The sequence below is a fragment of the Mya arenaria genome, chromosome 13 (genome assembly GCF_026914265.1).
Source record: "Mya arenaria isolate MELC-2E11 chromosome 13, ASM2691426v1".
Lineage (NCBI taxonomy): Eukaryota > Metazoa > Mollusca > Bivalvia > Myida > Myidae > Mya > Mya arenaria.
In genome coordinates, this window is record NC_069134.1 from 14,809,054 (window position 1) to 14,819,297 (window position 10,244).

Genomic DNA, 10,244 nt, shown 5'->3' on the forward strand with positions numbered 1-10,244 from the left:
TGGCACGGCGATTAGCTCTTGATGTGGAGGGAACCGCGGAACCAGGAAAATACACTTACAACTTACATGCACTCGGGCCGGGTCGCCTTGATGTTAAGCGAGTTCGCTGAACACTAGGCTTATCAAGCAACCAGTTGCTTTTTTATATATTATAAATAAAGTTATTGTTTTGACACAAACAAATAAACAAGGAAGATCAAAATCATGTTAAATATGTTCTGGGTAAACAGTAAAGGAGGTCGATATCATAATAAATAAATAAACTATAATAATAAAGATTGGTTACCATGAAATGGAGATTATTTTTTAATAAGGGTACATTGTAAAGAGGGAGTGATTCATTCGCTCTGAAACGGAACATAATAGAATCTTATAAATAGCGACGCGAAATATTTGTTACACTCATGAAAGGTGTGTTTGAGAATGGACACAGCATCGATTCGACATCGATTGTGATAATCGGAAAAGTTACAATGGACATAAACAATGGTTTTGTGTAAACTATCCTCTAACACTGTTTACATCTATCTCTTTACCTGGTTTAAATCAATAATGACTAAGTGTTGATTTACAAACATAAGTGAATTAGAAAATTTAAGGAATACTGCCTACTCATTGGACAAAAAATAAAACGTTGTCAACAAATTACCATTAGACACAGCATATTCAAAATTTGCTATATCATCAACAAGCAAGGCAATTAATATAAGCGGATTTTCGTTACACTTAAATGTATACAATTTAAAGCGTCCTACAATTACCGAAAGATTCCTTATCTAGACAAACGTTTTGTATTGTACTAAATGACCTTGACCTTAATTACGTACTCTTCTGCCACAAAATTTTATTTTGTGTAAAGACAGTCACGTTTAATGAAGTTAGTATCTCATTAAACATACCTGCGTCAAGCAACTTGTTATTTCTTCTAATTATCTTTCAGAGTGTATCATACAGCTTGTTGGTTGAAACAATAATACATTAATAACGGCTTGTTATTTTTTAATTTGCGTTTTTTGAACTCATGCAACATAAGGATGATTATCAGGATTAATTAAGTGCGTTTTACTTATAAAATTATATATTTTGGGTGTTCTTTACGAAAAAAAGTAGCATCATGGAAACCTTATCCTTCGGCAATATTTAAAATCTAAATTCATCATTTCTCGCTTCAAATGGCACCATAAAAAGCGTTCACGCTCCATTCAAGAAAGAATGCTGCACTCTTCGCAGAACTATTTTAAGGAAAGATTTAACTATAATCTGAATCACTGCGCGCATAATCAAGACAACAACGTATTATCAAACATCTATACGCACATCATTTTGACTATGTACAAGATTTCCAGCGAAAAAGTACATTTTTACTTTATTTATTTAACTATGGTGGGATGAAAAGCATCTTACATGGCCGAGAGAGTAAGATAGGTTCATCTCAACCCTCTTGCATGGTGCTTTGCTGAAACTCGGTAAACCTCGTTTCCGTAAAAATACCCTACGCTCGGGTTTGGATTATTTTATCTTAGACTCTCGGTCATGGATGATACTTATATTCCTTGAATTTGGGCACCGCAATTACATTTCATATGTTGCTTGTGATAGTGTACTTATTTTTTGAAAAAAGAATAACGATTACATTTTTTAATGCACAGCTCAAAACCAGAAATGGAGGAAGTCGGAAATAAAATGCTGCTGTATTCCTTTTTTTAGACATTGATTCCGGAAACACGTTGTTTATTTATTGTTTCGGAAATCACGTCACTAATTGGTTAGCTTATGTGTCTATGTGGGTTGTTTGAATGTAATAGATAAAGATATGATATTGCATATACTGTGCAGTTTGGCGTTCAGTTCAAACTAAAGTATAATGCTATCTTATTGCTAACTGCACAGCTGTAAATCATTATTGCTGAATGAACGGATACATACAATACCGAGCGGTTTGAACGTACATTCGCTGAATTATATTAGTTACATCAGCATGTAATAGATGCCATTGCTTTCGCCATTTGCATATATACATTGTTTATGTTTTTACCAGTACGTATTACTAATACATATTTTGCTACAACGTTATTGTTTCATTATGTCTGGTTGTTACATCATATTCATTAATGAAATGATATTGACCGATAAACTATTGAACAACTGCCTTAAATGCATTAATGCTTGTCTTGTTTGAGACAGAAATGCATGTATATAACAACAAGGACACATGGCCAAAAGAGCAACTTAAGCGATAGTGGTATTTGCCTGACTGACTATCTATAATTTATTGTTGATATAGATGTATCACACATGGCTTACATCAAAGAACAAATTGAAATTAGATACGGACATGCTGTCCTCTCCGGAATCTCAAATTAACCTAACTTCTTAATGTGTTACTTTTGATGTCTTTATCGGCATTCACCTACATATGCATTAACCGGAGTGACCTTATCACTTTTCTGGCGGTGATGTTTGTTTAAATATCAAATGTACAAGAACAAAGATTAACTATCCTGTTTTAAATGTTAAATTCAGGTTATACCACATTCAAGTTCGTCAATAAACAAAACGATTTAGTGTCTCACAGAAATACATTTTTTTTTAAAGAATTTTCCCAGTATCCTGATCCGACGTCTAGTAGCAGCATATTCATTGTTTAATGGCATAAGGAAACAAAACCGAAACTGATATGTTCATATTAAGGTATTAGCCGCGTAATACACACTTTTTTGAAAGCTTTAACCGACAACATAGTTATAATCACGTTACACTATGGGACTTTTATCCAAATTTTGAAGATCTTTTACCGTGAATTAAAAAAGTTATTTATGTTTCATTACACCCACCCCCAGACTCCAAGGGCTACAAAGAGCGACGAGTAAATATTTTGTCTATATTTGATTTTTTTTCGCATTATCAGAGATTATGAAATAAACACAACAGTTTCTGGTAAAATAAACTTCAGTTAACAGAAAACTAAAGTTCAAACGAACACATTATTGATACACATGGAAAAAAATCATTTTAATTGATCTTATGATTCTTCGGAAAAGAGCAGTTTTTCGATGTTTGAAAATATATAGCAGTTTTATAAAATTCATAAAAAATAGTTAACTATAAGGCAAGCTGCTGAAATCATTTTAGATATTATCTATGATGTCTATTGAACAATTTAAAAGACAATTTATGATAATTTACCGTCCAGTTTCGAAGAAAATATACATAATGTCATGTTACCATACATTTTTATAGCTAATAAAATGCTTAAAAATCAACCTTTTTCTTGTAAAAATTTATAAAGCTTAATTGGACTTATTCATAAAATGTACTCTTTCAAATAAATGAATTTTACTTATGATACTAACTCAGAATACAGAGTTTAAAACAAATGAGTGTACTTTTAAACTAAAATATGTGAAGAAACAAGAACACTAAGTGGGATCGCCCTTCCAAAATATCAGTGTGAAAGTTCTCAACTAATGTTTTTTTTTAATATTATAACATGTAAACAATCTCTGTGGGTAATTTGATGTCTATCTGTTTTATTTTGTCATTGGTATTCTAACATTTAGTGTTTTTTTCACAATAATTATTCACTCTTCAACATTTGAAGTTTGGTCTGTTCCCATGCTTTGTACTTGTAGTGTGTGCACAGATGATAACTACTCAATGCTGAGTCAATGCTGATTTGGTTTTCATGCACCTTCAGGTACTTTACCCATCAAGAATGTTTAGTGCTGTAAAGGAAACAAGTTGTACTTTAAAGCCTTTTTAACTAATAAGTATAGATAATTATACTGCCATACATATACAAAATAAAATATAAACAGTTTAATATTTCTCGACATTATTTTGAAAAAACAACAACAAGCTGATTCATACATGTATATATATATAAAGAAAATTATTAAATTTATCAATAAAATTCATCATCATCATCATCATAATCATCATCATCATCATCATCATCATCATCACCACCACCACCACCACCACCACTTGACCACCATCACCACCACCACTTGATTATTGAATACAGTGTGTTTATAAAAACAAAAACCAAGTCAAATATGTTATATATGAAATACTCACATCATATCGATCAGATGCGACTGCCTTGTGGATGGACATGGCTGTCAAATCGGCTCTCAAGGATCCAACATAGTATTAAATGCAGGCTGGAATTCTTCATAACCCAGTGTTGTTGACTAAGTAATATTCAGTCATTTTCCTGCCTGAAAGAAATTAGACTTCTGATTATCAACCAGCAGAAACTACCACCGTAAAATACAAATGCACAAATATTATACATTCTGCACTAATATCTGTTTTAGCCAAGAGTAAGGGTTGGTAGGCACAAATGTGTAGTTGTTGTGCATATGGTTGATAATGATTCACAACAGTATGGGGTTTTAACGAGACCTACACCAAGCCAATGAATGTCAATAGTTTTTGAACACATCAACGTACAAGACTGCTCAAGGATACTTACGTTCAGAGCCCTTTGATACGAATATCCGAATATCCCAGTTCCATGCCGATTGTTGACAGTTGGTTTTTTTGAGAGAAAATCTTCTCTTACACGTATATTTCACTTATAATCCATGTTTTACTGTAATGACTCAAATTGTTAGATGTATCGTAATCAACTGTCAGTGTGTACTTTTAGTGTTTATTTATTTTAAACGTATATTCATGAGAAAAACATCACAATGTTTCCAAATCCTACGATGAAGAAATTCCATTATTGACCTATGAATAGCCGGGAAATACCTTCTGTTTCTTAAAATAGCAACATCCGGTACAGGCCGAATACGCCCGATGTTCGTCGCGATCTGTTACGGCGAGTGGCGATATATGTCGATGTTACCCGATGTTTCCCGAGTTGTATAACATGGCTAATACCTTAAGTGTGTATTCAGTATTGAGAGATAGAAAGTGTGCTATTTTGCCTATCCAACAACAATAAAAATCAAATGATCATATTCGATAAAATAGAAACAGTCATAGAATCACAAATACATAAAAAAAAAAAATTCTTCAGTTCTGTGATTAAAGTATTTCTGATTGTTTCAGGTTAAGCACGTCTGTGTGGCATTCATCGTTCAAACTACTCCTCCTTAACCACAAGGTGCATTTCAACAAAACTTCATGAAAGGTCAATGTATGGTATCCATTGAAAATTGCTCAAAAAATTATAATTCTGGTTGCAAAGACAACGAAAAGGAATATCTTCACATATATAACTGTCCAAAAACATTAGGTCGAAAGCTTAGATATTTGGTATGTAACATTGACTAGTGTTTTTTGTTTGCAGATATTGTGTACTTTTGGTAAATACTGGAAACACTCCAGTGGTCTCTTGTTTATTTTTTATACGAAAAAAGAAAATGTCCAAAACACCGAGAGCTTAGAAATTGGTAGGTAGTATCACCTCGTGGTCCTCTAACAAGTTTACTCATATTTACCCCCGATATCAAAACTGCTGTCATAAAACATTATGCATTGAGTATACTCAAGTGAGCGACATAGAGACATGATTGCACTATTATTCCCTTATATTGTTATCAAGGCCACTATGAATCAACTTTTTTTTCTAAATAATATAATTTTCCAAAGTTGAAAACTTTTATCCCCTGTAAATCTGCAGTACAGTTATTTTTCACATGTATGGTACTTTATTTCTTTTACAAAAGAAAACATGCGCATTTAATTTCTTCTGAATTAAATTAAAGAATCGCTTTGAATATGAAACAATTCATTGGAATCATGATCAGATGTATACGTTCTCTTTGCCCCTAGTAATATGAGAATACCCTGGAATAAAACGCTTTGATAATTAGCCTCAGGATTCACCAAAGTATGGTTGTTAGCAATTCACTACGGATATACTAGTACTTTTCAAATCGTCAACACCGTTCTTCACCGATAGACAACGAACATAGCACAAATGTTCGTCAAAATATCATGCAGGAGTTCGACAATGTTTTTGGCGTTTACGCTGTGCCATTAAACGGGGTTTATGTTTAAACTTTCAGCTACTAGGCTTGTTTCTGTAGTTTTTCATATAAATATAATTTTCGTTCGGACAAACAAAAGAATATTGAACGATTTTGCAGGTAGTCTGGATTTGAAGGAGACCATTCGACACACCTGCACTAAAATAAAATGTTTACTGAACATTAATCAATCTTTATTAATCTGCATGTGTCCTATTGAAAGGTAAAATGTGCACATTATTTACATTTTTAGTAGGGGGTCTGTTGAAGCCAAGTCTGCCTTGTTAAAAGTTCTTTACAACTACTTTACAAATAAATGTCAAAACGATAAATCAGGAAAGGCGAGCCTGAACATTTAAATCCGAATAGGCTTTTTAAAACGACCAAAGAAGGCAAATAAAATATTTGAACCATAGAACAAATTGCCAGACGATTAGGAACCTAAGTAGGGTGTTTCTTTTAACAACTCCGGCGTATCCGACTATGACAAAGTTTCAAGACAATATATGTATTGTTTTGTATTCAAAACAAATTCTGAGCTTGGATGGTATTACCGGTAAGTAGATGAGTTTGATGGATTGTTTTAATGATTTTATTTTCGAAATAATTAGGTTACTAGGTAGTAACATACATCCGATAACCCTTTAGCTGAATATATTTTAACAAGATTTGCATTTCTAAAAAATCATTTTCCAATGCAATTTTGCTTTTAAACAAATACGCATTAGTTTTTATAACGTATAAGTGGAACATAAATGATATCTTTAAACTACTGTAATAATAAAGCTGATTAATCACAGGCGATAATTCTCGCTCCATATAACAATATGTAACATCATGTGGATCATTTCAACCTCAGTGTTCAAACTCTATTTTATACTTATAGTAACACTTGGCCCTTTTTAAACAAGTCACTTATAGATAACCATTGTTCATTCAAAGCTCTTCTGTATTTATAAAACTGTTATCTCTAGTAGCAACATCATGTTTATATCTTACCACCGTTGTAGTGTTTGTAACTGTCGTATGTGCATGAGTTACAAGTCAAGTGGGTTGGAGAGTAGAAGATTACTACTGCTACTACTGCTACTGCCACTGCTACTGATGCTGCTGCTGCTACTACTTCTATTTCGTTGAGGTTTTGCTGTAAGAATAGCACAGAAAGTTTTTAAAGAAGGGAAGCGTTTTTTTCGGAAGCAGCTTTGTAAGTTTTCAGTATTATATAAATCACTTGCCACATATGCAGACGTTTAGCAACTGAAGCAATATCAAATACAACGCATAGTTTCAATTACAACCGCTTTCGTCTCATGAACAGTGATTTGGCGCACGTTTATACCAACGTAAAATGATAAGACGTCTTAAAATTTTATTTCTGCAAATGAATGTCAGATGCACATATAATTCAATTATCAAATATTCGAGACCATCAATAAACTATAAAACTATCGCTTAGAAATTTAGAAAATTTGCCATCAAAATACTTCTCTAACGAGATTTGAATATACGCCCTTGAAAATTTTGCAATTCATCAAATCCCATGTTAGATATGGCTTAATTCATAGAAATGTAGTTTGATGGAATTTTGGAAAACTTTAATGTCCGAGGAATCAAAATATCAACCCATTTATTTTTTCCCGGTCATTCGATATTTGTGCAATTCCCATGCCAAATATCATAAGTCTACCAAATTAGAATGCAGACAGTATTTTAAAATGCGTATTGAATCAAAAGGGTACTATATATGGAAATGTGTCAATGTCTACGTCCTTTTCATTAAAAAATTCTGTGTTAAAGAAATAATTGTCGGGTTTCGCAGTTTTGAGTATGCGTTTTCTTTCTTAATACTTATTTGTTATTCTTCTTATTTGAGCTTGAAAGGTTTTAGACATTACATATAGTTGTTGGACAAATGAACTTTTTTACGAAGGTAAAACATTCATATTGAGAGAAGATTCTGATATTTGATACAAGAACCAATATGAATGTCAAAGAGACGTGGATGCTAACACCATTGTCACACAAATCTACCGTCTCTGCGTTGAGTTTAAAGCGGTAATATGTCCATCCTACGCACATGTACTAGCTCGAATAAGTTGTACTAGCATAGAAATTGCATTATGTCCCCTTGTCATGTTACCACAGGTACTTTCCGCTTGCCATTGTTATCATCCTCCGCCTTGTCCATTTGGATAAAATCCTGGATTTGACATAAGGTCTTGTGAGGACATGCTCCGGGCATAATACCACTTTGGGCTTGAAATGTAGAATTGGTTCATATTCATTACTATTGCTTTGTAATTCGGCATATTAAGAGTTTTGCTAGCACAATACCACTAGTGAACGTGTCGTCTACGATGAAGTTGTTGTCCGCTACGGAAGAACGGTAATGCATATTTTTGTCTAATTCTGTACTTTTAAACGCCTATTTATATGTTATCTTTCAATACAAATTGTCTTATTTGAGAGACAATAACATCATCACAACTAAAAACAAAATCACGTCATGTGCCGACATAAGGACCCTGGAATTAGCCAGACAATTGCGGCAGACAATTCATTTAGCGTTTAATTGTTTTAGTCTGTCTTCAATGACCCGATTAGTTTTTGTTAAAATCTGTTTGAAATGTTTATGGTTACTTTTAATCATCTAATGGAATTTTTATACCTCGGTTGACATGAAACCATTCGGCACATTGCAAAATATCCGTTTCAACAGCGGGTTTTGATAAAAAAACCTTCTTTGATAAATCAGTTACTTCAATGGCAATAGTGACATCAGTATGTTAATAAACTGAAAAAGCAGCATTTAAGATATGGCTAGATTAGTTCCATGCGTTATACGTTGCGACATGCGGTATTACATTTAATTACTAATAGAGTGTTTGTGAACTGATAAGCGGTACTTATGAGGTCATTAGCAAGCTCTGATGATTTGGTCTGTGAAACTTTAACTCATGTTTATAAATGCAAACAATGGGTAAGCCTTACTCGGAAATATCACGGAAGTTCCATATGGAAAAGAGGGATTGTTTCTCATTTTATGCTCGCGTCTTGTAGGAACTGGGTATAATTTGAACGTCATAAACATTGTCAGATAGTGATATGGTTAGATTGTAGTATTATAATCTAGCTACTAAGACATAATATACAAATAAGATAAAATATTAAATTACGATCACGAAACATCTAAACTGATATTCCTGGAAAGAGATTGGTCTTCACAATTTAAACGTCCTTTACATTGTCAGATTGTGTTAAGGTTAGATTGTAGCTACAAAGAAAACAGTTTTATGTTTTTGTTGATCATTTCATAGATTGAAATAACATAACTTATTGAATTACAAACAAAAACAACTAAAACAATATTGCTGGCACGATATTTGTCTTCGGCAAATGTTAGGTAAAGGATAATTCGACTAAAATGCGACTGTAAATGAAAGTTCCACAATTGCACACTCAAATAACCATATTTTAGTTACAATCTTACGATTGCCATTAGTGTTACCGAGAAACCGCTAGAGAAGTTCAATAAATACACACGAGAAACAGTAATTATTTGATAAACATAAATATAAGATAATATGCATCGCTTATGCATTCAAGTTTGAAGCCATGTGGAATACATTCTGAAAAATCTTCAGAAACATAAAATACCTTCAAATAAACAAAAAAAGACAAGCTGGTTGTCAAGTGCTTGGAATTGGTAATTGGCAGTAAGGCAGTATTTTTTATTATTATGATTCGTTTTTACGAGCGCGCCGTACGTAAATATTGCAAAACACAATACAAATAAAAATTTAAATTCTTCATTTGTTTTCGCCGCCGATTCCGTCTTTATCCGCGTGATTATTACATTCAGAACGATATTCTGAGTATCAATTTGAAACGGTAAAAAGATCATACTTATTTGAAACAACGAAAACCAGCCTACCTGCGATGACATCATGGCGTCTTCGGTACGGTAATTCAAAGCACCAATTAAAAGTTTGATGGAAAACACACAAAATAACCAAAATTCACAATAGAACTTGCTGAAACATTAGGATCCTCTAAATTAGGATATTGAAGACGAGGACGTAAACTACATTAAGACCGGAGACGATAGATTTCGGAACGAACTTGACACGCGCCAATGTTCATTTAAGAAGATCATGACAATTTTGTGCTTTTCGCTTGTGTTCAATGTATTTGCTATGTATAAAGATCAAATAATAAAACATCAATTAAAATAGTCTTCTTATGAAAACGAATAAT